Raw genomic sequence first — 25,681 nt, 5'->3', positions numbered from 1 at the left:
ACTTTTGGTTACTTAATCTTGTTAGAAAATAAACAGGCACATTAAGTTTTTTTTTAACAAGCTGAATTGATTCATGTGATTCATGTGTTCAGTGATTCATGAGCCAAGCAACACTTGACTACAGCGGTTCAGTGAGTCATAGAGGAGATACAACGGAAATAGTTCCCAAAGTTTGTAGGAGTAAGTAAAAGAAAGAAACTATTTGATTAGTTAAAGTGGAAGTGGTTAGTTGTCAGTTGATGATGGGCAAGGTCCCTTGTTAGCATAAGCGAGTGATTCCTTAAGTGATCAAGCTTACATTTCCATTGACTCTTTTTGCTAGCCATGTTGTTCTTGGTGTCCTTCCTTCTGTAAGGATTCAAGGTGCTGTAGCCTTTTCATCCAGTGGTCCCCTAGTTAATAATTTTAGGATTAATTGAATTCTAGTAGGCATCTCTGTGGGAACAGGGTTATAAGCCAAGGAATAAAAAAGGCAAAGTGCTTCTTAAAAATTCACCATTTCTGAGCAGAGAAATATTATTCAGGAGGAAGGGGGACACAAGGCAACAGAGACAAAACTTGAGTGAGCCTCCAGTTGGTCCAGACCTTGGGTGTGGTCAGATTTTATTGAGTTATTAGTTTCTGGTGTTGACACATGTATGTTCTCATTTGTCAAACATTTACATAGGATTACTGTATGTAGGAATGGATTGCTCAAGCCCCTCCAGGCAATTATTCTCACATGTTCTTGGTGTTATCCAACAGAAAAATGACCTGGGTAACTGTCAAGTTAATAAATCTCAGACTCTACCTACCTCAATTTCCACAATTGATTAAAAACACTTTTCCCCAGAAAAAGTATAATAAAATATATTGAATCGATGCTGAGTAAAATCTCAGGAAGAGACAAATAACTAAAAATAACAGGACACATTTAATGGTTTTGATTCACAACCTATTTTTATTCTCTGGATTTTGAGCACCCAGATTTACATTTGCAGAGCAACAGAAGAAAAAAATGAGGTAGAAACTTTTACTTTGGAAATTTTTTTTACGTTTAGAATTCTTAGCTTTATTGAAATATCATTTGAAAACTTGATTGATTAGTGTATACATACAGTTATGTTTCTCTAAGTATAGACATTGGAATATTTAATGATTTGCCCCTAATCATATGAAATATGACAAAGTTAATATAGGCATATTGTTTTTAAAAAACTTAATTTCTTAGAGATAATTATAAAAATGTTTGTAGTGTCTTTATTTTGCATTTAAAATTTCCACATGGCCTGAGAGATGGCCTGGCTGTTAAGAACACTTGTTGCTTTTACAGAGGACTCAAGTTTGGTTCCTAACAACCACCCATTGGGTGGCTTATAGATACCTGTGACTCCAGCTCAGGGGGTTGTTGATGCTCTCTTATATTTTCCCTAGATACCCACACTTGTGTGCACATACTTTCCCAACACACACAAACACATAATTAAAGGTAAAATAAATGTAAAACTAAATTCCACTAAGCAAATAAGAATAGAGAATTAAGGAAGAAAACACATGGAATAAGATGGCAGAATGTTAATAGTTGTTCCCTATGAATGCTTGTGAGTTTATTATATTCCCTTATTTCATGAACTAAAGAAACATTTTATAATAAAATGTTTTAAAAGTTTTTTGTGACTTACTCCACATCTTGTTTTTCTTCATCTTCTTTTCCAAAAATTTCTTTTCACAAATCTGCCTTAATCAGCTTGGTTTGCTATGATAAAATACTGCAGCCAAGGTAGTTTAAGCAACAGACAGTTATTTCTCACAGTTACAGAGGGTAGGAAGTACAAGAGCAAGGCTTGGGGCTGGATACATAGCTCGCTTGTTGCTCTTGGAGAAGACCTGTGTTTGGTTCTTAGTCCCCACATTGTGACTCACTATCACCCATAACCCCAGTTCCTGGGGATCCAACAGGCACATACTAAAAGGGTTAAAAATCAAATGAACCAAAAACCAAACAAACAAACAAACAAAAAACAAAAAAATTACAGCACACACACACACATCAAATAAATCTCAGCAACTTTTTCAGAGTAGAGCAACTCTACCTTGACCTCCAAGTTACCCAGTTCTACCCTGTTCCAAGGAATTAAAAAAAAAAGCCCAGACCACTTTCAGGAAAAGTGAAAAGGTCACAGTGCAACCCTGACACCATAGAATGTTTCTTTCCTATTACGACCAATAAAAATATGCAAAACTATGTAAGATAACAGGTTATACTGGCAAAAATATGAATTTCCCCTACCCCACAAAGGTCACCTACTCTTATCCAGTTCTGAACAGCCAAGGCACATACCACCTTGCTTGCAGTTTTTTTCCTTTAAAAACCCCTTGAAATTGAGGCTAGGCACTCTTTTCCTACAACTTCTGTACCAGTTTGCTGGACAGGGTCACTGCCAAGGCTTGTAACTTAACATTAAACCTTATGCATTTACACAAGTGAGTCAGCTCCTTGGTGGTCTTTTTTGGGGTCTCATGAATCTGGCATAACAATACATGGTACACATACAAGTAAACCTTTCATACACATAAAGTGATATAAATATAAAAATAAAAAAACAAGACAATTTACTTCCTGATGAGAGCTTTCTTCCAAGTGTCTGTAGTGGATTTGGAAGATAGCATGGTTCTTTTGTGGGGGCCTACAACACACACGGGGCTGCTATGGACTCTTCAATTGCCTCTCCAGAGCCTATCTCCTAGTCCTACCGCAATAAAGCTAAGGCTTTACAAATGAAGTTTAGCAAGTACAAACATTCACTTCCTAGCACCTTGTTCTAGAAGCACATCTAACACATTAGCAATAACATCCTTCCTGTTCTTTGTTCCCAGTAGAAACACAGCATGCATTTGCGGGATGCTTGGTTCTTTGTGCAATTGCTGCTGACACAAGGGAATTCAAAGAAGCTCATGGTCTGGTTAACACAAACAAGTCACATTTCTAAGATTTCTTTATTGTTGTAATGGTTTTGTGGTGGTATTAGAGCCAAGCTTTATGTGTTAGGCAAGCTCCTTACCATTAAACTCCATGCCTTATGCCAACACACGTTTCTTCAGTTTCCTCACTGAAAAATGAGAAAACTAGACTCTATGACCTCATCAATCATCTCTACTCCTCTTTAAGTCCAGCTTCTTGGAAATAAGGAATATAATGATTTTTTTGTTTAGATTGTGTAAAATAATTAAACATTTATGCTGTCTTGGTATGGCATCACAGGCCTGTTGTGATGGTTTGAAAGAAAATGGCCCTCAAAGGGAGTGACACTATTAGGAGGTGTGACTTTGTTGGAGTCAGTGTGACCTTGTTGGAGGAAGTGTGTCACGCCAAGTGGGCTTTAAAGTCTCCTGTGCCCAAGCTATGCTCAAAGTGACTCAGTTCACTTCATGTTGCCACAGATCAAGATATAGAACTCTCCGATACTTCTCCAGAACTATGTCTGCCTGTATTCAATCATATCTGCCATGATGATAATGCACTAAACTTCTAAAGCTGTAAGCCACCCCAATTAAATGTTTTCCTTTATAAAAGTTACCATGGTCATGGTGTCTCTTCACAGCAATAGAAACCCTAACTAGAACACCTGTAATCTAAGCACTTGGGAGGATGAGTCAGGAAACTCAAGCCTTTGAAGCTAGCTTGGGTTATATTAGGAAGACCCTGTCTCAAAACACAATGCAAAAATTAGAAACCAAACCAGCCAACCAAACAACTGCATGTGCACTTAAAGGTAGTTGGCCTGATGTTTGCTCTTTTAAAAATACAGAGAATATATTTTACTTCATCACTAAAAACAAAAACAAAACAAACTAAAATGTTTATAGTGGTGCACACATTTAATCCCGGCACTCAAGAGGCAGAGGCCAGCAGATCTCTGAGTTTTAGGTCAACCTGGTCTGCAGAGTGAGTTCCAGGCTACACTCCAAACTAAACAACACCACCATTAAATTACCAAATGTGTACATTTTTATGAGAGAGACTGAAAAATTACTTCCATCTTCACCTGGTAATGGTATATAATTTCTTCACATAAAAATATTGTCTGGAAGGCTTTCTTTCCTGAGACAACATATTCCCATAATTATATTAGCCAAATACAGCAATTGCTACCATTTCTGGCAGCATATTGTAATAATGAACAAAAGGTTAAATTGTACTACTACAATTTAGCAGATACATGTAGAATAAATACCATGGAATACATCAGTTAGATTATGCAGAATATTTGAATAAAACTGTAATTTGTTCTGTATAGAATTACCCAAGATTAAGACTTCTTAATTATTTTTACAATAGCATTTTTCTGAAAATATAATCAATACTCATAGTTTATATTTTCAGTGATCATTATATGAAATGAATATATGATCCACACTTCCCTAAATCAAGATAGTTCTGTGCTATATAGAGTAGTATTAAAATTTTCCAAGCAGTTATACTTTACCATATTTATCTGGCTAAAATTCCCAAGAGTCCTCTTCTTTCCCAGCAGCATAACAACACCGAAAATACAGACATATTCTAATATCAACATGTTTTTCTGATAGCATGACCACTCAAGGGGTTAAATGTATTTTTTAAATATTCTTAGGCAGGTTTCTTTAAGTAGCATAGGCTGGCTTTGAACTCACAATCCCTTTGCTTCAGCTCCCTAAATAGCTGGAGCTTTAGGCATGTAACTCTGAGGTTTTAAATTATCATTCACGTATGTAAAAAATCTTGAATACTGTAATTACTTACAATTTTGTTTACTAGTATTTCATGTGTGCATGATGTGTGTACATATGTACATGTCATAGTGTGTGTGTGTATATGCACATGTCACTGTGTGTGGAGGTCAAAGGATAGGTGTGGTGTTGGTTCTCTCCTTCTATCTTTAGGTGGGTTCCAGAGTTAGAACCCAGATGGCCAGGCTTGTGAGACAAGTACCTTCATTCACTGAGCCATCTTGATAAAATATTTTAATTCCATCATAAAATAATATTTTATTCTTCTGAAATATCTATATATGAGAAAAATTAAGTTACAGATTAGAGATTATTATTTTAATGCTATTAAATCATCACCAAAGTTTAGGTTATGGACTGTGGTTACAAAACATAATGAAAGATTATATTCTTACAAATGATTTTCCCCTTATTTATTTGTATATTTAATTTTTTAATGTTTATGGATGCTTTGCCTGTGTATATGTTGTACATCAAATGTGTGCAGAGTTCATGGAGTCCAAAAGAGTGTTGTTGGATTCCCTGAGTCCTCTAGAAGAGCAGTCAGTGCTCTTAACCACTGATTTGTCTCTCCAACCCCTTTACAGGTTATTTTAAAAACAACAACACAATTTCATGGAGCTAGAGAGATGGCTTAGCAGTTAAGGGCACTTACTGCTATTGCAGAGCACTGGGATTCAGTTCCCAGTACTCACTTATCAACATTCTATAACTCCAGTTCTAAGGGATCCAATGCACTCTTCTGGCTTCTGTTGGCAATGCAAGCACATGATGCACTTAAATACATGCAGGCAAAACACACATACACTTAAAAATATATATATCCATACTTTCAGATAGTATTCTAGGTGTTCTACAGCTGCTTGATCTCTTGTGGTATACTCAATAACTATTCTCTCTCAATACACACACACACACACACACACACATACAAATATGCATACATATATACATACATGTATATATGTGGGGTATATACATGTGGTATGTTTATATGTGTGTATAGATAAACATATAAAAGTATACAAAATTAACCTTCAAATGTTTTTAAGGATGGTGCAAATAAATACATTTTCTCTCTCTCTCTCTTTTTTGTTTTTTGTTTTTTTTTTGGTTTTTCAAGACAGGGTTTCTCTGTGTAGCTTTAGAGCCTATCCTGGCACTCACCCTGTAGACCAGACTGGCCTCAAATTCATAGAGATCCGCCTGCCTCTGCCTCTCGAGTGCTGGGATTAAAGGCATGCGCCGCCAATGCCCGGCAGACAGACATTCTTTTTTTTTTTTTTTTTTTTTTTTTACGAGACAGGGTTTCTCTGTAATGTTTTGGAGGCAGTCAGTCCAGCCTGGCTTCGAACTCACAGAGATCCGCCTGCCTCTGCCTCCCGAGTGCTGGGATTTAAGGCGTATGCCACCACCGCCCGGCCCTCAGCAGACATTCTTTAAGTTATGATTGCAACATCATCACCATAAACACCACCATCAACATTACTGTGTTTTTTAAAGACAATATTTCACTGTGTAGCCATTCTAACCTGGAACTCATTACACAGTTCAGCTATCATGGAGCTTGCACTGTCCTGTGATAGCCTCATGATGCTGGGATTATAGGCATGAACCATGAGTCAGCACTTTAAAACATTTTCTTTGTGGGCTGAAGAGATGACTCAGTGGTTAAGAGCACTAGGATGCCCTACCAGAGGATTCAGATTCAATTCCCAGCCCTCACATTGCAGCTCATAACCTTCTGTAATGCTAGTCCTAAGGGAAGCTGATACCCTCTTCTGGCCTCCATAGGGTACCAGGCATGTACATGACCCACAGACATACATACAGATAAAATACTCATTCACCTAAAATTAACAGATATTAAAAACACATTATTTTCCACATTAGAGTAAGTTTCTCTGTCTACAATCTGAGTTATAAAATATAGTTTTGAAAGTACGTTTTTCAATAGCAGTGATACTTAGAAAAAATGACCGAATAATTCAATAACAGTGAAGTCATCTGTTAAAAAACACGTTGTATACCTAAATAAATACTTCATAGAGATAGATTTATGTCTTCCAGTGCTCTTGCCCTAGCTTGATCTAGACACCACAATTTGTACAAAGATCTCCAGCTAGCTTATTACATCAACCACAGCATCAAATCTCCTGTAAGTAAATTGAATGGCATGGAAAAGACTTCCTTGGAAGAAAACTAATGGTGCTTAAAAGAATTTTGTTTTTGAGACAGAATCTGACTATATAGCCCTGGTGGGCACCAAATTCACAGAGCTCCTCCTGCCTCTGCCTCCTCCTCATGATTTAAGGTGCTTGGCGCCACTCTCAGGTTTAAAACGTTATATATAATATTAGAGCTCCATGAGTTTTACAAACTTCTTGAAAGCATGTAGAGCTTTTATTGTAAAATGTTACCATGACCCACCAAGGAATGAAGCAAGTTCCCTAGGCATAGGTTATAATCTACAGTGGATGCTGCAAGACACTTAATCTTCAACAGCTATCTCATATTGCCTGAGGCACTTACCCTGTGCATGGTTACTGCCACCAAGTCCCACTGGTCCCTTGGTAGTGCTGCTGAGATATTTACTGTACAGCTGATTTTGTCCTTCAGCTTCACCAAATGAGGCAAAATGTCAAGGGACACTAATTGTTTTTTCTCAGAGCACAGTTATGAAGTGCTACTCTCCATACCCAGTGTGTTCTTATTTTGTCCTGCTGGAGTGTTAATATATCTTTATTTTCTTTAAGCATACCTGTCTACTTGACATTACTTTGATGCCTTGATTATTAAAAAGTATAATGCAGTGTGATACTTAAATCTTGATTATATCAGAAGTCAAGTAAAGCACTTATCCAGGGAGGTCTGGTCTATGAGGACATTTCAAACCAGGATTGGCTTTGGGGAGAGACACCTCTTTGGGGTAGTTCAAACATAAAGAGGGTCCACGAAAGATCCGTGTTTAGTCCAAATGCAATGGTAAATTCAATTTCTGGGACACAAGTTTTATTGAGATTGTAAAAAAATGTTGCTAGTGGGGCACGCGAACTTGATTGAAAAGCAGTGATTGGAGACAAGCGGCCAAACAATCAAGATTTTCATAAGAAAAAGGAAACCAGTCCTTCTTTAATGTTGTTTATTCACCTCCAGCAAGACTGCCTCTACTCTTCTATTAACTAGTTTGAAAGGGTACATAGTCCATCATGGCAGGGATGTGTGTGTGTGTGTGTGTGTGTGTGTTTGAGCATGTGAATGCAGGTCCCTGACAAAATCAGAGGTGTTGGGTCCCCCTTGGAGTTGGAGTTACAAGCAATTTTGAGCTACCCCATGTAGATACGGGGAATTGGATTCATATCCTCTGGAAAAGCAGTTTATGTTCTCAACCATTGGGTTGTCTCTCCAGTCCAGCTATGATTACTTTTGATTGTTCATTGGGAGTTGAAATTAAAAATAAGTAGTCACATGATTTTTTTTATTTTATAACTAGGTAAGTTTGGAAAATACTTCCTCCATCTGTACCTGAGTGAAGTCAGGTGAATATAACAACAAACAGTCTCATAGAAACACCTGAAGTCAAAGACTGTGGGCAGAGGAATTCCTAGTGGCAGGAAAAGACCTTAGTGTTGTGGACAGGTTAGATAACTAAGAATCAATTGTCCTAATCACCATGTGTCAGAACTGCTCCTGCTTCAGTGAATCACTGTGCAGGCAGTGAGAGGATGAAATAGATGTGCCAGAATAATCTAATTCTCTTTCTGGGCTGCATATATCTTTGGAAAATCCTGCCAAGCTTTGCTTCGGAGAATGACAACCTCAGCACTGTGCAGCATCTGTTGATGCTCCTGATGTGAACTCAGTCTATATCAGAGTCACTACTGGCTCCTGGATTCAATGAAAAATGCTTGTTAAAATTTCCAGGAGTCATCAGTCAACTTAAACTCACTTCTTGTGAATGTCTTGGATGTGGTCTCACAGGGAATACTGTGAGACCTCCAAGGAGCACCTTCGATGACGTAAACAAACTGCAGTCATGGGAATACCTTTGCAGCAATTCATTAGTGAGCTGCTGCTCCTTCTCCAGAAGGTAACACTGCTGAGAGGTGGGGAAGAAGACTTCGTGGCAAGCAGCGATGTTCTTCTACAGGCAGCAGAAAGAGAAAAGTATGTGGCCAGTTGGTGGTGCTTTAAAAACGAGTTTTCTCCATCTGAAGCTGACTTGGAACATTGCTACTCTGGAGATATTCCTGCCTCAGTCTCCTGAGTGCTGAGATGACAAGTTTGCACCACCATGCCTATCTGGCATGTCTTTATTTAGTAAGTATTTATTGACCTCTATTATGTTCTAGACATGGTGTATATAACCCCCCAAGAATGTTCTGATCTTTCATTATGGTGTAGGAAACATACTAGAAAAGTGAATGTGTACAGAGATATTTTAAGATGGCGGTGTACAAAGTGCCAAGCAGGCCTTATTACAAACATAGTGACATCCCTTTGTGTCTGTGGGTTTTGCACCTGTGGATTTAGCCAACATGGGATCAAAAATATTGGAAGAAAAAATGCATTTGTATTGAACATGTACAAGCGTTGCCCCTTTCCATCATTACTTAAAGTGCACAACACAGTGCCTACTTACATAACATTTATATTGTATTGAATAGAAGACACAATCAAGGGTTGACTGAGAATATAAGGGAGAATGCACAGGTTATATGTGAATGCTATACCACTTTATTATATAAGGTACTTGAGCAGTCACAGATATCCCCAAGGGTTCTTGGACTCTGAGAGGTGGCTGTACTTATGATTATTTGCATTCTTTTCAAGATTCCTATTGATGCTGAGGCAACAGTTTGCTTCAATTATGTTCTTATCTATGAAAGTAAAATTTACAAAAAAACTTAAATTTCAATTACTTTTGAAAGTTCATTTCTTTCTTAAAGAATGAGAAAATATGAATGTTCATGTGCAAACAGCTCACAGTGTCAGTAAAGAATATGCCATCACGTTGGGCGTTGGTGGCACAGGCCTTTAATCCCAGCACTTGGGAGGCAGAGGCAGGTGGATCTCTGTGAGTTCGAGGCCAGCCTGGTCTACAGAGCTAGTTCCAGGACAGCCTCCAAAACAATACAGAGAAACCCTGTCTCGAAAAAAAAAACCAAACAACCAAACAACCAACCAAACAAACAAAAGAATATGCCATCAATACTTAGTACCACAACTTTTACACAAGAGCAGGTCTCAACCGGGTGAGGGTCTAATAGTTTTGGATATTCTTGCATCCCTAAATAACTTAAAACTTCATCCATGATTTCTTGAATTGTTTTTTATCTACTTGCTCATTATTTTCATCCCTTATAAGGGAGTTGGAGGTGAGAGGATGATGATGATGATGATGATGTGATTATGTGTGTCCGGTGGGTTATTTGTATATAAAAATGGCATGCTGAGAGTGTAAGGATGGGTGTTGTGTCTAAGTTGAAGGTAGCATCAGATGTATGAGTGGCTGTGAATGTGAATGAGAGTATGAGTGTGTATGTGAATGTGTGTGTATGTGTGTGTTGTGAGTGTATTTTCCTACAGGAGTTGACACATAAGAGGAAAATCAGTATGACATCCATCAACTATTGTCCAGTGCGTGCATCTCTTTCTGCTCCTGTCACAAAATCCCAAGGGGCCATGAGAAAACGGTCCTGTTAGCTTGAAGCAATTGCCCTAGAAACTCATTAAAATAAAAAGGGTTCTTGGGGAAATGGATCAGCTCTTAGAGGTTAGGCTCACAACCAAAACATCAAGGATGGATTCTCAAACTGTTACTTCTTCAAAGATTTATTTATTCAGGCTGGGTTTTATTGTTTTTTTTTGTTTGTTTGCTTTTGCTTTGTTTTCCTTAAAGGAAGCTGGGAGAAAAGCTGTTTACAGCTAAGATAATTTAAATCCCTCAATAAAAAATTTAAATGTTGAAAGGGAAAACCTTTTAAAGAAAAGTTAAACTTTACCATTAGTTATACAGTTAGTTTCAAGTTAAACACACTTTGTTGCAGGATATTTTATCACACTGTGAAACCCAAGATTGTGTTATTTACCTGTTTCTAGTTGTGTGTGGTTCAGCCCTAGCACACACCTTTAATCCAAGAGTCTTCTGATTACTGTAAACAAGATTAAATAAAATCAACAATAGGTCAAGAGGCAGAACAAGCAACTAAATTGACAGGAAAAAAAAAACAGAGAGTAAGAGGGAGGCAGGAGTGTGGATAGAGAGACACAGAGGAAGTAGAAGGGAGGGATATTGATTTTGAGGAGTCTTGCTTGAGATGGTGAAGGAGGAGGATTGGGATGTTAGCAAAGGAGGAAGGTCAGCGGATGCCTTCTCTGCTTCTCTGAGCTAGCAGGTTTTCATCCCAGCATCCGGTTCCTGATTCTCTATAGGTAAAATTGAATGATTGAGATTTTGATAAAAACAACAGTGTTCACTCCCAGTATTGCTTTAAAGTGTGATTTTAAGACAAATAGTTGACACAATTTTCTTTTTCATTTTTTTGAAGTACTGATGGGCCTCTGAAAGAAATCAAAAGTTAATTTCGCATATTTTAGTTCATAACAATTTTTAGGGTAATGTTTTTATGCCTTTCTATTCTCTCTTTTTTTTTTTTTACGAGACAGGGTTTCTCTGTATTGTTTCGGAGGCTATCGGTCCAGCCTGGCCTCGAACGCACAAAGATCCGCCTGCCTCTGCCTCCCGAGTGCTGGGATTAAAGGCGTGCGCCACCATCGCCCGGCCGCCTTTCTATTCTCTTAATTTGTTAATTGAGTGTGCCACCCTTTTACATTGTTTGATTTTTACCTACATGAGACTATTAATCAAATAATCTATTTCTTGAGATAAACAGTAGTTTTCACTGAGTTTTACCTTAATGAAATTTGACACTCTAAGAAACAGACATCTGTGACCTCTTGAGTGAAATTTGTAGGACATTTTCTTCTGAAAAACTTGGAAAAGCTTTTAGGAACCAGGATCATTTAAAACTGAGTATTATTTCACTAAGAGGAACATCAGAAGTTACATTTGTTATGCTAGCAAGTGTGTAATCAAGCTGGGGGCCTTAGGAAGGAGTATTGTTCAAGGCCGGCATGGACTACACAATGGACTGTCTAAAAAAATACTGTGAGTCTGGAAATCTCCATATCGATATTGTCAGTTGACACAAACACCCTGGGTGACATTTATGATACTGAAATGTGAAGTGTGTAGACTTTAGTATTCTACTTATGTTCTTGCTACAACTCTCCTTCTATTTCCTTTTTCTAAACTCCACAGAATTGAAGTCATTTAGTTCATCTAGTGTTTCTGTGTGCATGGATTGTAGCAGAGCCACCAAATTCTAAGAAATGAGTAAACAAAATTACCTTAGCCCCAAATGGACTTTACAAGACACATGCAGGTTCAGGATTGGCATTGAGGCTGACCTATTTTAACTCCATAGTTCTCTACCCCAGTCATCTAGACTTGATTTTCAGTTTTTACTGAAAGGTCAGAGGTTTCCCTCTCAGATAACAAATGTGCCAGTTAGCATTCTGGAGCTTTGAAACACTGATGGACATTATCTAAATATTATCCAGGGTAGCATCACTCACACTAGAAACAGCCACAATCATTTACCTCTTATTATAAGACCAGGAGGACATGTCACTGCTGCAGTCGTTACAAATGACATTGAGATCACGACACAGCTCTCCTTTACTTTGCTTCTAACATTTTGGCCCTCTTGACATGGTGTCTTCAAGAAGTAGCTATACAGTTGAAAATGCCTGGCTCCCGAATGCTGATTACTGCCTAGTGTCTCTCTGAACACAAGTGAAACATCTGACAGAGTTGTGGGCTAAGGGAGTTTCACTTACTTCTTCCTTAGTCTTTGGTGGCGCTGGTACAATGCTTGGCACGCAGAAGCAGATGATTAAATATTTGTTACATGAGAAAGCAAATGTGTGAAGTTACATTCACTTGTGCTTAGCTGAGTCAGGCGACCTAAATAACTGTGAAGAATCCCAACAGATGGAAGAGGAAGCAAGTTAAGCTAGGAAATTTGCATATGAGTTATGCATGCTGCTTGATGAGCTCATTAGATGATTCAGAAACTGTTTTCTCAGTGTTCCTATACTGAGTCAGATGTCGGTAAGGGCAAAACTTATCTCTTTCCAGCAATTTTCTTTAAAGAAAAAAAGAAACAATCATGAAAATAGAGTGTGCTCACTTCAGAAAAATCTGAGCACTCCTCACAGCTATGCTTAAAGACTACTTAAGTCCCTGTGATCTCACCAACTAGTGATGTCACAATACAGTGGGAACATCTCTGTAGTGTCATCAATGATTGTCTAAAAGTGACTTTAGTGATGTGATTGTTCTCTTGGCACACACACCAATGTCCCTTCATTAAGCTGATGATCTTCTGTCATTGGACATGCAAACAGTTTCCAAATGTTCCCTTTGATTTTATAAGCATAACTTTAAATGCATCCCTAACACGTTCCATACTCAAAAGTCCTAAATATAGTCCTTCATAAGGATATAAAAAGGCCAGAAAAGATATACCACATTTATATAAAATAGCTTACAAGTAGAAATCTCTACGTTATTCTAAAAGTAACATATAGTCACAATATATTTTCAAAATTCCACGGGAATTTTGAGAGCTGTGAGAAACAGTTTGTAATACATACAAAGAATAGCAGATATTTTGAGCTCTGCTACACCCCATAAGTTGCAAAGTTAATTGCAACCTGAGACATAACCTCTGACACTAAGAGACACATGAAAGGGAACCATTGTGTACTTGGCATAGATAAGGTATTAGGGAGGGCAGTCTGAAAAGCACACTGTCAGTACAGAAACTTATAGGTTTAAAACATAAAGACAGACATTTGTTTTTTTCAAAGAAGACTGTCATAAAGCTAGTTGACAGGAAACAGCTAAGTAGAGGATATGCCAGCCTGGAATGATAGCACACTTTGGAGAGGGGGGATGGAAGACCAGGGATTTGAGGTTACCCTGGGATACAAAGCAAGGTCTAGGCCAGCCTGAGTTATAGGAGAGCTTGTCTCAGAAAAAAAGCTTGTCTGTCATCTCTAACGTTCTAGAGGTATACAGAAAATACAGAGAATTTCTGTAAATTAATAAATAAAAGACAGGTCAGGTGGTGGTGGTACACACCTTTAATCCCAGCACTCAGGAGGCAGAGGCAGACAGATCTCTAAGCCTTAACGAGGCACATGAAGGTTCAGGATTTGGCTTTTAGGCTGACCTATTTTAACTCCGTATTTCTCTACCCCAGTCACCTTAGACTTGGTTTTTACTTTTCTCTGGCTGCCTCTAACTTGGAATTCGTTCCCCTGTGTTGCCACCTATAAAACTGCTTTTTACTCCTCACCACTTTTGAGAACTTCTCTGATTCCCTTACTTCCTCTAACATCTTGTAGCATAGACTTGATACAACCTTACTGCTGTCTTTGTTTTTTTAAGTCATTTCTTGCAGAGGTTAAGATGGTATCTTGGTTGCTGCCTATACTAAATACTGTATTTCTGGCCTCACTGGATAGGAAAAAATGTAATTTAAAGCACCCAGGTTCTGAAAAACACAGTACTACACTTTCACTCACCTACTCTGTCCACTTGGAGAAAGCTAGTTTTCTTTTTTTGGTTTCTTGAGACAGGCTTTCTCTGTGTAGCCCTGCCTGTCCTGAAACTTGCTTTGTGGATCAGGCTGGCCTTAAACTCAGAGATCCTCCTCTGCCTCTTGAGTGCTGGGGTCAAAGGCATGTGCCACTACTGCTTGCAAGAAAGCTGATTTTATTAATTCCCATGATGTCTTTCAGTCATCAAGCTTTGCATCTCAGGCTAGGCTCCCCTCTGAATCTGCCTGTTCCTACAGGGTACCCTAAGAAACAGCACAGTGTCTGTTTTAAAAGGACAGGGAAGTCAAGGCCTAGAATTACCTAGTAAAGCTTCTGGGCATGCTCATGAGGAACTATTTAGATTAGATTAGTGGAGATGGGAAGACCCACCAGAATGTGGGTGGTATCATTTCATGCTTTGGAGTCCCAGATGGAATAAACTGACTACAAGTGCTCATCTCTCTCTGCTTCTGGACTGCAGATGCAGTGTGACCATCACTATGTCTACCATGATGGCCTCTTCCTTTGACTAGGAGCTGAAATACACCCTTCCTTCCTTAAGTTCCTTTGATGGTGTTTTAATGACAGCATCAAGACAAGTAACTTACTATTATGAGGAGGAGGGGAAAGCTTGATCGGTTTAACTCTAAGGAGTCTGAGATTCATTGTTAGTGGGAGGGGAAGCTAATGCAATGTTTTGAACAGGGAAATGTATGTTTTTGGTAGTATGGGTTTTGAAGGGAGTGTGGATTTCAAGTGGGCAAGGGTAGAAGCAAGGAGACAGATGCCTTAGCTCAAGTGGGATCTGAGTGTGGAGATCTGTTTCTGTCAGCATGTTATGAAATCTGGAGATCTTGTATTATATGGGAGGTGAATAAAGAAAGGGACTAAGGATGTATTAGGTTTTATCTTGAGAAACTCAATGGGTAAGATGACTCTAGCCCTGATGAACTCCTGGGAGAACACGAATAATCACTTTACATGTAGCTTGTTCTTTGGTTTGAATTCCTAGGAAATTTGTTGTGTTTGGATTTTTGCTTTATTTTTGTGATTATAATATAGTTACAAATTTCTGCTATCCCCTTCCTCCCTCGAATCCATCCCCCCCATGCACCCCTCCTTTCTTCCTCTCAAATACATGGCTCCTTTCTCCCCTAATTGTTGGCACATGCATATATATGTGTATATGCTATAAACACATTCCTAAATATAACCTGTTCAGTCTGTTTAGTGTTACTAATACATATATTTTCAGAGATTTTGAAGAGATAGTTTCACTAAGAGCTCTGGAAAAGGCTTTTTTCTGCTTTTAGGGGCCTCCTGATGTTCTCTAGAGCAAATGATACCCTCTTACCTCCCATACCTCATCACCCTCTGCTGTTACATCCTACTTATCAGTGTTGTTTTTAGAATGCTTCTTAGAATAGACATGGTATTCTGAGTGTGGGTGGGAATGACAGTGCCCTTAAGCTGTTACCTTTTTTGATGTAGAAGCTGCTCTTATTTGTGTTTCTCAGTTTGTGGTAAGATAATAATTCTGGAACATTTCCCCTCTTGGGGTGATATTGTGACAATTCTTCCTACAATTTTATACTCACAGAATTGTATATTTATTGAGTATGACTGGTCTATAATGCTACAATATCATTCAGACTAACATTTTGTAGATAGGAAACTCAGTTCCAATTATAATGTTATACTCTATCTATATAGAATGTTATAAATGTAATAATATTTTATTTATCATTAGTATCTTCATGCATTTGTATGCAAGGCTGTGTATGTTTCTAGGGGCACATGTACATGTGTGTTTACACACACACACACACACACACAAGCATGAGAAGGCTAGAGGTTGATGTTAGATGTGGTTCTCCTTTGCACTCCACCTTAGTTTTTGAGATGTCTCACCCAAAACTTACCAATTCAGCTAGATAAGCTGGACAGAGAGCTTCAGGAGTCTGCTTGTCTCCATCCTACCCAGTGCTGGGGTTACAGACATGTGCTACTCCACTCATATTTGTTGCTTTACATGGACACCAGGAGTCTAAACTCAGGTTCTCATGTTTTTTTAGCAAGTCTGATATCTCCCCCATCTCATTTGTTATTTAAAATTAAATATTGGGCCTGTTTAGAAAAGCTAAAGGCTAATGAGATCATTTGCAACTAAGTCATTTATGGCAGTAACTATAACCCTCCCATTCCTTCTCAAGTTTGAACAATTCTAGGGCAAAAGGACATTCTCCTCTTACTTTTGAGGGTGAGGATGTGTATTTACATAGGACTTTACTTAATGCTTCATAGTCAAGAGCCTTGCCTGGGCCTGGGTCTAGACCCTCTGGAGCTGATCTATTGTGACATTTGCTTTATTTTTTTCACTATTACATTTTTATCTGAACCTACTAGGTCATCCTAGAGTTCATTCCATCTTCTAAAAACTGTTCCAGTCTGATGGGAGCTGTCATTCTGTAAATCTGTCTCTTATTGGTTGTTGAATAAAGCGCTGTTGGACAATAGGGAAGCAAGATAGGTGGGACTAGGAGTCAAGGAGGATGCTGGAAAAGAGAGACACAGGCAGACACAATGTAGCCACCAGAAGAGTAGAAGGTTCAGACCCTTTCTCCGGTAAGAGGAATACTTAGATTAACAATTATGGGTTAAATACTTAAGTCAGAGCTAGCCAGTAAGAAACAAGCAAATGACCAACAGCTTCATAATTAATATAGTGTTCTGTGTGTTATTTGGGGGTTCAGACAGTGCAGCAAGGCCTAGGTGACTGGCGAGGAAGACTACACTCTACACCAGTCCACAAAGTACTTATTTTTATATCTAACACAATTTTAAAAAAGATTTATTTATTTATTACATACACAGAATTCTGTCTGCATATATGCCTGCACACATGAAGAGAGCACCAGATCTCATTGTAGATGGTTATGAGCCATCATGTGGCTGCTGGGAACCAAACTCAGGACCTCTGGAAGAGCAGTCAGTGCTCTTAACTGCTGAGCCACCTCTCCAGCCCTATATCTAACACAATTTACAGTTTGATTCTATATACATTATATGTATGAATTTCATCAGATAGATTCTGAGGATTTACCTCATCTTTTGTCCCAACACCTAACTCTCATAATCTGACATGGTCACTCCAGATTTGGTTAAAGCCAATAGCTTATAGCTAGCTGCTGCTTGCAAGACCATAAATCCAAGCCACTTACCTTTCATAATGGCAAATAAACACCAAGCTGAAAATAAATAACTAAAACAAGCTTAATGCAATCAGTGCCAATATCCTCTCTCACTATAACACCAGAAGAGCAATCTATTTTCTAATTATAGCTTGAAACTAAATTGGGATATTTGTGGTAGGAGTATGAACATTTTTATGAAACTATTGTTAACTTAGGGTAATTTATTGAGTTTGCCTTTGGTTGTTCAAGGGGTGGGGTGAGAACACACACACACACACACACACACACACACACACCACTCACACAGGCACACACTAAACAAAAATGAAACAATCTATTTACTAAGTATCAGCTTCCTAAACACCACAACTGTAGGATGATTCTTATACCTAGTCAGGTCTTCTAGTCAGGTCTAAATACTGCTTCCTCCCATTTCTCTCTAGATAAATTAACACATTATCTCATTTCTGTTTCATCTCTTTGTTACAGATGGTGACAACCTTCTGATCTAACAAGTTACTCATGCCTCCCAACCTGTTTCCTGCTTTGAGTTGGAAGAGTCAAACAGTTAAGACCACAAACTGTGGAATCAGCTGGATTTAGATTTGAACCATGGTATGCTACACACACATGTTTTAAGTCACCTAACTTCTTTGGAACTTTATTTTCATGTCTGTATATGGGGACCACAGAACTTATTATAATACTCTGGCTTGAATGAAACTCTGGAAGTATGGACTCAATGCACAATCCTGTATCCTATTTGATTAGAATTACAGCAGTAGATGGAAATAAATGGGGAAATCCAACTCCAATCCTGTCTGTCCCAGAAGCTGAAACCCTTCTTTCAGATAGCATGTCCCAATAAATAAATGTGTGGTAGAAATCTTCTGTCTATAGGCCTCTAGGACATTTGAAAAGGCTTGTGGAATAATGGTTTCTAGTTTGTAGCACTTGGCTTGTGCTTTTATTCTGTTAACACAGGACCTAAGTGTGATCTCTGCTCTCTTTTAAAGGCCAGTTTTCCATTGTCACAAACCACAGACCCTTTATTTATTAGCTATTGAATTTAGAATTCTTGCTAGTAAGTTTGTGCCTGGATAAATTTCAGCTGAGGTCTCTCTGGTAAATTTCAGGACAAACAGGAGAGATGTAGATATATTGAGCATGGCTGCACCCACTTGTCACCTGATGAAATCACATAGCTAGCAAGGACAAAACATTGAGGCTTTGGATCTTTTCTTGGCCTTTACCTCTGTGCTCAGGGATCTATTTTGAATGCACATGCTTAGATTAACATAACCCCCAGAGCTCATGAAGCTAATGTAGAACCTGACCTTAATAGCATCATGTAAGTCAGAGTCAAAGATAGTTTATTTAAAGTAAAATATTGTGTGATGTAGTCTATACTTCTCTCTTAAAGTAGCCATTTCATGGGTTTACCTATCAGCTCTCTCAACAATGCACATGAATGTTGCAATCATGATTTTTATTTTAGGAACCACTACTGCCTAGCTACTATAATCTCTTACTGCATTTAATTTCTTACTGCATTTTTCTTACTGTAAAAAAGAATGTCTTGGCTGGGCAGTGGTGGTGCACGCCTGTAATCCCAGCACTCTGGAGGCAGAGGTAGGCGGATCTCTGTGAGTTCGAGGCCGGGCTGGACTGACAGCAAAACAATGCAGAGAAACCATGTCTCGTAAAACCAGAAAAAAAAGAATGTCTTAGACCAGTTTTAGAGCATTGGCTAACACTGTTGTGTGTGTTCATGGAAAGGAACTATATTAAGGATGACATTTCAAAAATCAGTGGCTTTTCAGACCAATGGGGAACAATGAGATGTCCAAAAATGCTTTTAACACCTTTTTATTTATAGAAAGAAAGAGTTCATTCCTATCTCACATAATGAATTACACTAATTTCAAGTTAGTTAGAGTCTAAGTATAAAAATTCATACAATAGGTGCTAGAGAAATAACTTAGTGGTTAAGAACAAGCACTACTCTTTCAGAAGACCTAAATTTGATTCCCAGCACTTGTGTTGGATAGCTCACAACTGCTTGTAACTCCAGTTCTAGGGGATCTGATGCTTCTGGACTCTGCTTGCACCTGCACTCATCTGCAAATACCTCACCTCCATACATGCAATTAAAAATAATAAAAATAAATATTTTAAAGAGTTAAAAATCCATGCCATAATGTACCAAATTAAAACAAGTCTTATGTCTTAGTTAGGGTTTCTATTGCTGTGAAGAGACACCATGACCATGGCAACTCTAATAAAGAAGAACATTTCATTGACATAGCAGCTTACAGTTCCAGAGGTTCAGTTCATTATCACGATGATGGGACATGGTGTTGGAGAGGTCTCTGAGAGTTATCTTGCAGGCAACAGGAAGTGGACTGTCTCACTGGGAGTGGCTTGAGCATATAGGAGACTTTAAAACTTGCCACCACAGTGACACACTTCCTCCAACAAGAGCAGACCTACTCCAAAAAGGCCACTCCCTTTGGCAGACATTTTCTTCCAAACCACCACATTTTACCTTAGTCATTTCCTGGGAAAGAATATGGGAAGTGAGACACAAGCAAGACACCACACCTAGAAGCCATGAGAAAAGTGGGCTCACTAAAAACCGAGGGTTACAGTGGTGAAAATGACCATAAACAAAGCTGGGCACATCCAAAATCCAGCTCCTAGAGGCTGCTGTAAAGGTTACACAGGACCTTATATATAGGTGTTAGGAACTTACCCCAGAGAAGAATATGTCCACATACTATCTAAATATGGCAGCCTTACTCACAATAGCCAATGTCTGCAGACAACCCAGGTGCTCATCAGCTGGTGAATGGAATCAGCGTGTCTTATGTGTACCACGAGATGCCTTTCAATAGTAAAGCTTGGGAAATTATCAGGGCACCCTGCAACACTGATGGCACTCACAACTAACCAACCAGATACAAAGGTCTACATAACGTAGAACTCTATTTAGATGAAATTCTAGAAAAGGCAAACGATGGTACCTTAGTCTGTTTTCAGTTACTATAACAGGACACCTGAGAATACACACCTTACACAGAAAGAGACCCTTCTAGGCTCATAGTTCTGGAGATTCAAGAGCAGGGCACCATTATCTGTTTCTTTCAATGAAGACCTCCCGATAGATGGCAGCATAATAGTGGAAATGTGTGCCAGTGAGAGGGTAGTTGGTGAGACAGATAGCAGGAGACCAGGGAGGACCAAGTTTATTTCTTTGTAACAACCTCCTGTGACTTATAACCCACTCCTATCAGACCTGATCCACTGCTGAGACCCAGCATTAACAGATTCACAGAGGCACAGTCCTCATGACCTATTACCTCCTACTAGACCAACCTTGGAAACATTTCAACACTTCAACACTCCCACACTGGGACCAGACAAACCACTTCCAGGCCCTATCTATGGAGTTAGAAATCAAATCAGTGGTTGCTTTGGGTGAGAGGTAAGAAAACAAAGGTGCCCAGGATACCAGGGCACATTTTGAGGTGACAAACTGATGCTTGACAACCACATAAATTAATAAAAAATGTCAAACTGTATGCTTAAGTTGCACCATAACTAAATAATAATTTAGTATGATGTTAAAAAGTCCATGTAGTTTAAAATTTTAGAAATATTAAGTCATTACTTTTAGATTTAGGCCAAATCAGAAACACTAACCATGGCCTCTAAAGTTTTGATTTATTTGACTCTAACCTGGGGTCTTCTGATGTCCATCATCTTGTCCCCTCAGCAATGTGATAACACCATCTTTTGCTCAGGGACTTCTTACTGTCCTTGATTTGTAACCCCCTACTCCTCCACTTGGTATCCAAAGAGCAACTATGTCTCCTTTGTCTCCCTTTAAAGGCTCACTTCCCCGAATGCATTCCTCCATACACCCTTTCACTAAATGAGGTCCCTGGGTCAGTCCCTACTGTACTGCCCCTTCAAAACCTATGGTTTGTTTAATTTTTATCTTTCTACTTGAACATAAGCACTAGGACACTAGGGCTTATTACATACATTCATCTCCAGTGTGTGCCTGTCTACTGAAATAGTTTACATAAAATGAACAAGCAGGATAGTTTATTTACTCAGAATTTCTATAGGTGGAAACTAGAATATTTAAAAGAGTTCCCCACAAAATACTTGACTACTAACATAAAAATGAGAACACTTTACAGAAATGGTTGTCTCTTCTCCCTTTCTCATCCTCTCCCTCCTCTTCCTTTAATTCTTAGTAGCTGAACAAATTGAGATCCTGAGCTCAGAGACTCTTCCAGGCTTAAGCTATTTCAGGAAAGCATATAGGAGAGAAATTGGGCTCCATTGTTCTCCAAATGCTTGTGTATATGCTGTGAAACTGATTGTCAAAGTGTACATATCCTCCTTTAACTGCCCATTTCTCCATAGGGAACAAACTCTTCCCCAAAACTCCCCGAAGAGGAGTAACTTTCAGGGATGATCTCTTTCTGCAGTTTGTTCTTGTGCCTGTGTGAGTTTGTGTACCACATGCATGCAGGAGCCAGCAGAGGCCAGAAGAGGGCGTTGGATTCCCTGAAATTGGAGTCTCAGACAGTTGTGAGACACTGTGTGGGTACTGGGAACTGAACTCTAGTTCTCTTTAAGAGCAGGAAGCACTCTTAACGGTCTCCAGCTCCCTAGGTAGACTTCTAAACTCTCTGAAGCTGTCCTTCCATCAGGAGCCTGTTTACTCACATGGGGCTCCTTTGGTCCCTCCTAGAACCACTTTTAATGACTTGTATCATAAGCTAACACACAGAGCCACATTTCAAGACACACGCTGTTATGGATTTATTGTAGTCACACGTGATGTAAACTCACCCTTGCTTTCTTTATGAGTATTCACTTTCTCTCAATGGTCCCCATGCTTGAATATTCAGCTACCTACTGTCTATCTGAAGTTGGATGATAAATTACCAGAGTGAGAGTAAGCAAGATGGCTGACTCTACCACTGACTCATGGAATTCTTTTATATTAGAGTTTATAGGAATGATGACTTACACATTTTTAGCACAGTATAGTTTTTTTCCAACAAACTACTAGTAGATGGATGCAGAGTACCCTTAGTATGTGCAGAACATCTGCCCCAAACAATCCATGTCTTGCCTTATGTAGTAAAAGATGCCAAAGTAGCCTTTCTGAAGTTAACTCCTTAAGGTGACTTCATCTTGGAACAACCAATTTGCTAATCCAGCATGATCTGATATAGCTTCACATGGCCAACGGTCTTCAGAAGGCAGAGTAGATTTTCCCCTCAGATACTAAGGAGATAGCAATACAGCCTTCTGTGGTAGTCATGTACTGTGGATAAACATGGTCTGTGGACAGAACAGTTATTTTTCTCTTGAGGAGTCATCCAGTGTTCTTCTGGCTTGTCCATTAATCCCATCTCAGGACTTTTCAAGAGCATCATTAAAAACCAGGTCAGGAGATCTTGCCCCATTCCCCTTCTCTGGGGTATCTTAGGAGCACGGGGCGGGGGAGGTGAGAAGGAGCTGGAAAAAAGAGAAGGGGAGAAGAGGAGGGGAGAGGGGAAGATGGGGAGCAGGAAGGTTGAGTTGGGGGAAGAATAGAGGAGAGCAGTACGAGAGATACCATAATAGAGGAAGTCATTATAGGTTTGAGGAGAGACCTGGCACTAGTGAGATTTCCAGAGATCTACAAGGATGACACCAACTAGCAAACTAAGCAACAGTGGAGAGACTACCTTAAATGCCCTTCCCTGATAATGAGTTTGACTTCTTCCTTGTATGCCAGCCTAGAACCTTCAACCAATGGAAGCAGAGGCAGCATCCCACAGCTAAACACTGAACTGAACTCCTGGAACCTAGTGACAGAGAGGGAGGACTGATGAGCAAAGGGGTCAAGACTGGGCTAGTTTAACCCACAGAAACATCTGCCCTGAACAAGGGGGGGCTCTTGGACCCCAGATTGATGACTGGGATGCCAGCATGGGACTGATCTAGACCCCCTGAATGTGGATGTTAGTGAGGAGGCCTAGGCAATCTATGGGGCCTTGGGTAGTAGATCAATATTTATCTCTGTCATACAAATAAACTTTGGGTGCCTGTCCCACGATGAGGGATGCTCTCTCAGCCTGGACTCTTGGAGGAGGGCCTAGGCCCTGCCCTGAACGAAATGACAGACTATGGATATCGCCCATGGAGGGCCTCACTCTCCCTGGGGAACGGAGTGGGGATTGAGTGGAGGGCTGGGGGTGGTGGTGGGAGGGCGTGGGAGGAGGAGAGGGAGAAGGAGCTGGAACTGACATGTGAAGCAACCTTGTTTCTAATTTAAATAAAAAAATATGAAAAAAACGAGTCAGTAGGGGGAGCTGTTTGCTAATGTTCATTTGTCCCAAGTGGGGCCATTTGCCGCTTTCCTTCAGCATGGCTAGTGTGCTAATATTAAAATCTGGGCAGAGCTAAAAATTCATTCTTTCCTCATCACCTAACGTTTACCCTTTCTTGTTTTCCATTCTATGTCTGTATGTACGTGGGTATATTGTGTGTTATAGGATAGGATCCAAATATGTAAGAGAATATGTATGCACACACACACACACACAAACACACACACACACACACACACACACACACACACACACACACACACACACACACGCAATCTCGACAGCCCTGAGCACTGACCAGTCTTTCTGCTGGGATTGTGGGAAGAAGTATATGGAAACAAAGCCAAATGCTGGCCCAGCCTCACTGTGTAGTCTCCATTGTCCAAGTGTGGGATTTCAGGTATCAGTGATTGCTCCTGCACAGCTCTTCATAAGTTATTTCATTTGTGTTTTGGCTTCAAATACTTTTCATATGCAAATATCTCCCAACTCACACCCCCAACCCCAACTTCTCTGAGCTGGACTCTTCTATGTCTTTGCATGATAGCTCACTATTGCTTGTAACAGGACATGTAAGCTTCACATGTCTGAAAGAGAACTCCAGTGTGCTTGAGACTTTTCTCACTTTCTATTTGATGCAGTGAGCTCTTGCAATCTAAGCCTTCAGTTTTCTTGGGAAGATATATTTTTTCTTTGATATTTTATCCTGATTGTTCTTTCTGAAGTCCTCTTATTCAGACATCCAGTTTCCAAGGAAATCTAATGCAAGGTAGAATGCTTGGCCATCATGAGTGAGACTTTAGACTTGATCCTCATTATAGACAAAAGCAATAACAAAATGAAGCAGACAAACCAGAAACCATGTTCTGCTTCCTAGAAGCATATCCCCATTCTTAGTTTTCTTATGATTCATCATTTTATCTTTGGTCTCACTTTCTGTAGAATCCCTGAACTTTTCTTTCAGTCCCATTTTTATATTCTATAGGCTCCTTTGTGTTGTTCTTAAATAATAGTCAGTTCTTGTTTCGTGGATGCAATGATATGTTACCCCCGGGAATACATAGATCATAGTTCTTTTGGTGTTCACGATGCACTGTTTTCATTTGTTTGCCCTTTCACCCAGAATTTCGTGTAATCCAGACTAGCCTCATGTTCACTATGTAGTCTTGGTTGGCCTTGTACTGCTCGCCTTTCTGTCTCTACCTCCCAAGTGCTAGAATCGCAGGTATGCACTAGTCCACCTGACTTCAGCCATAGTTTTTGCTGATAGGTTTCTCAAGTATTATCAAGAGTGGTTTATTTCTCCTGTGTGACTAAGGCATCTCTGCTGTCTTAGCTGGAGTCTTGGCTTCTCTCTGTCTTCCCTCTTGGCTGCTCCTCTTCTCTGATCTTGCATACTAGGATATTTTTTGCTGTTGCCAGTGGGTCATTCTACCTTTTGTACAATTTGTCACACTCCAGGTAAGATTCTTTGAGGTGGCTGAAGGAGACATCTTTGCTACAAGTTAAATGACCTCAGGCGTAAATGTGTATATATTTTTGGGTCTCTTCTGCAGAGTTAATGGCTGCACTATGACTATCACTATGGAGGCTTACCCTGAACACATCTACTGAGCCCAGTTTGGAAGGTTGAGGTGTTAGAACACATATGTGTATGCA

The 25,681-nt window shown here is 39.4% G+C and overlaps 1 long non-coding RNA gene across 1 annotated transcript; it reads right to left on the bottom strand.

The window, feature by feature from the left end:
• Positions 1-9,463: 9,463 nt before the first annotated feature.
• Positions 9,464-13,160, bottom strand: LOC121137174. Its single transcript, XR_005874408.1, has 3 exons — positions 12,655-13,160; positions 10,842-10,904; positions 9,464-9,629 (listed from the first exon to the last, which is right to left on the bottom strand). It is a non-coding gene; the product is annotated as an uncharacterized LOC121137174 (long non-coding RNA).
• Positions 13,161-25,681: the final 12,521 nt, after the last annotated feature.

This window comes from Mesocricetus auratus, unplaced genomic scaffold, assembly GCF_017639785.1.
Source record: "Mesocricetus auratus isolate SY011 unplaced genomic scaffold, BCM_Maur_2.0 Super-Scaffold_100676, whole genome shotgun sequence".
NCBI classification, from domain to species: domain Eukaryota; kingdom Metazoa; phylum Chordata; class Mammalia; order Rodentia; family Cricetidae; genus Mesocricetus; species Mesocricetus auratus.
Note: the sequence above shows the minus strand (reverse complement) of the source record. Positions and strands in the feature narration are given on the sequence as shown.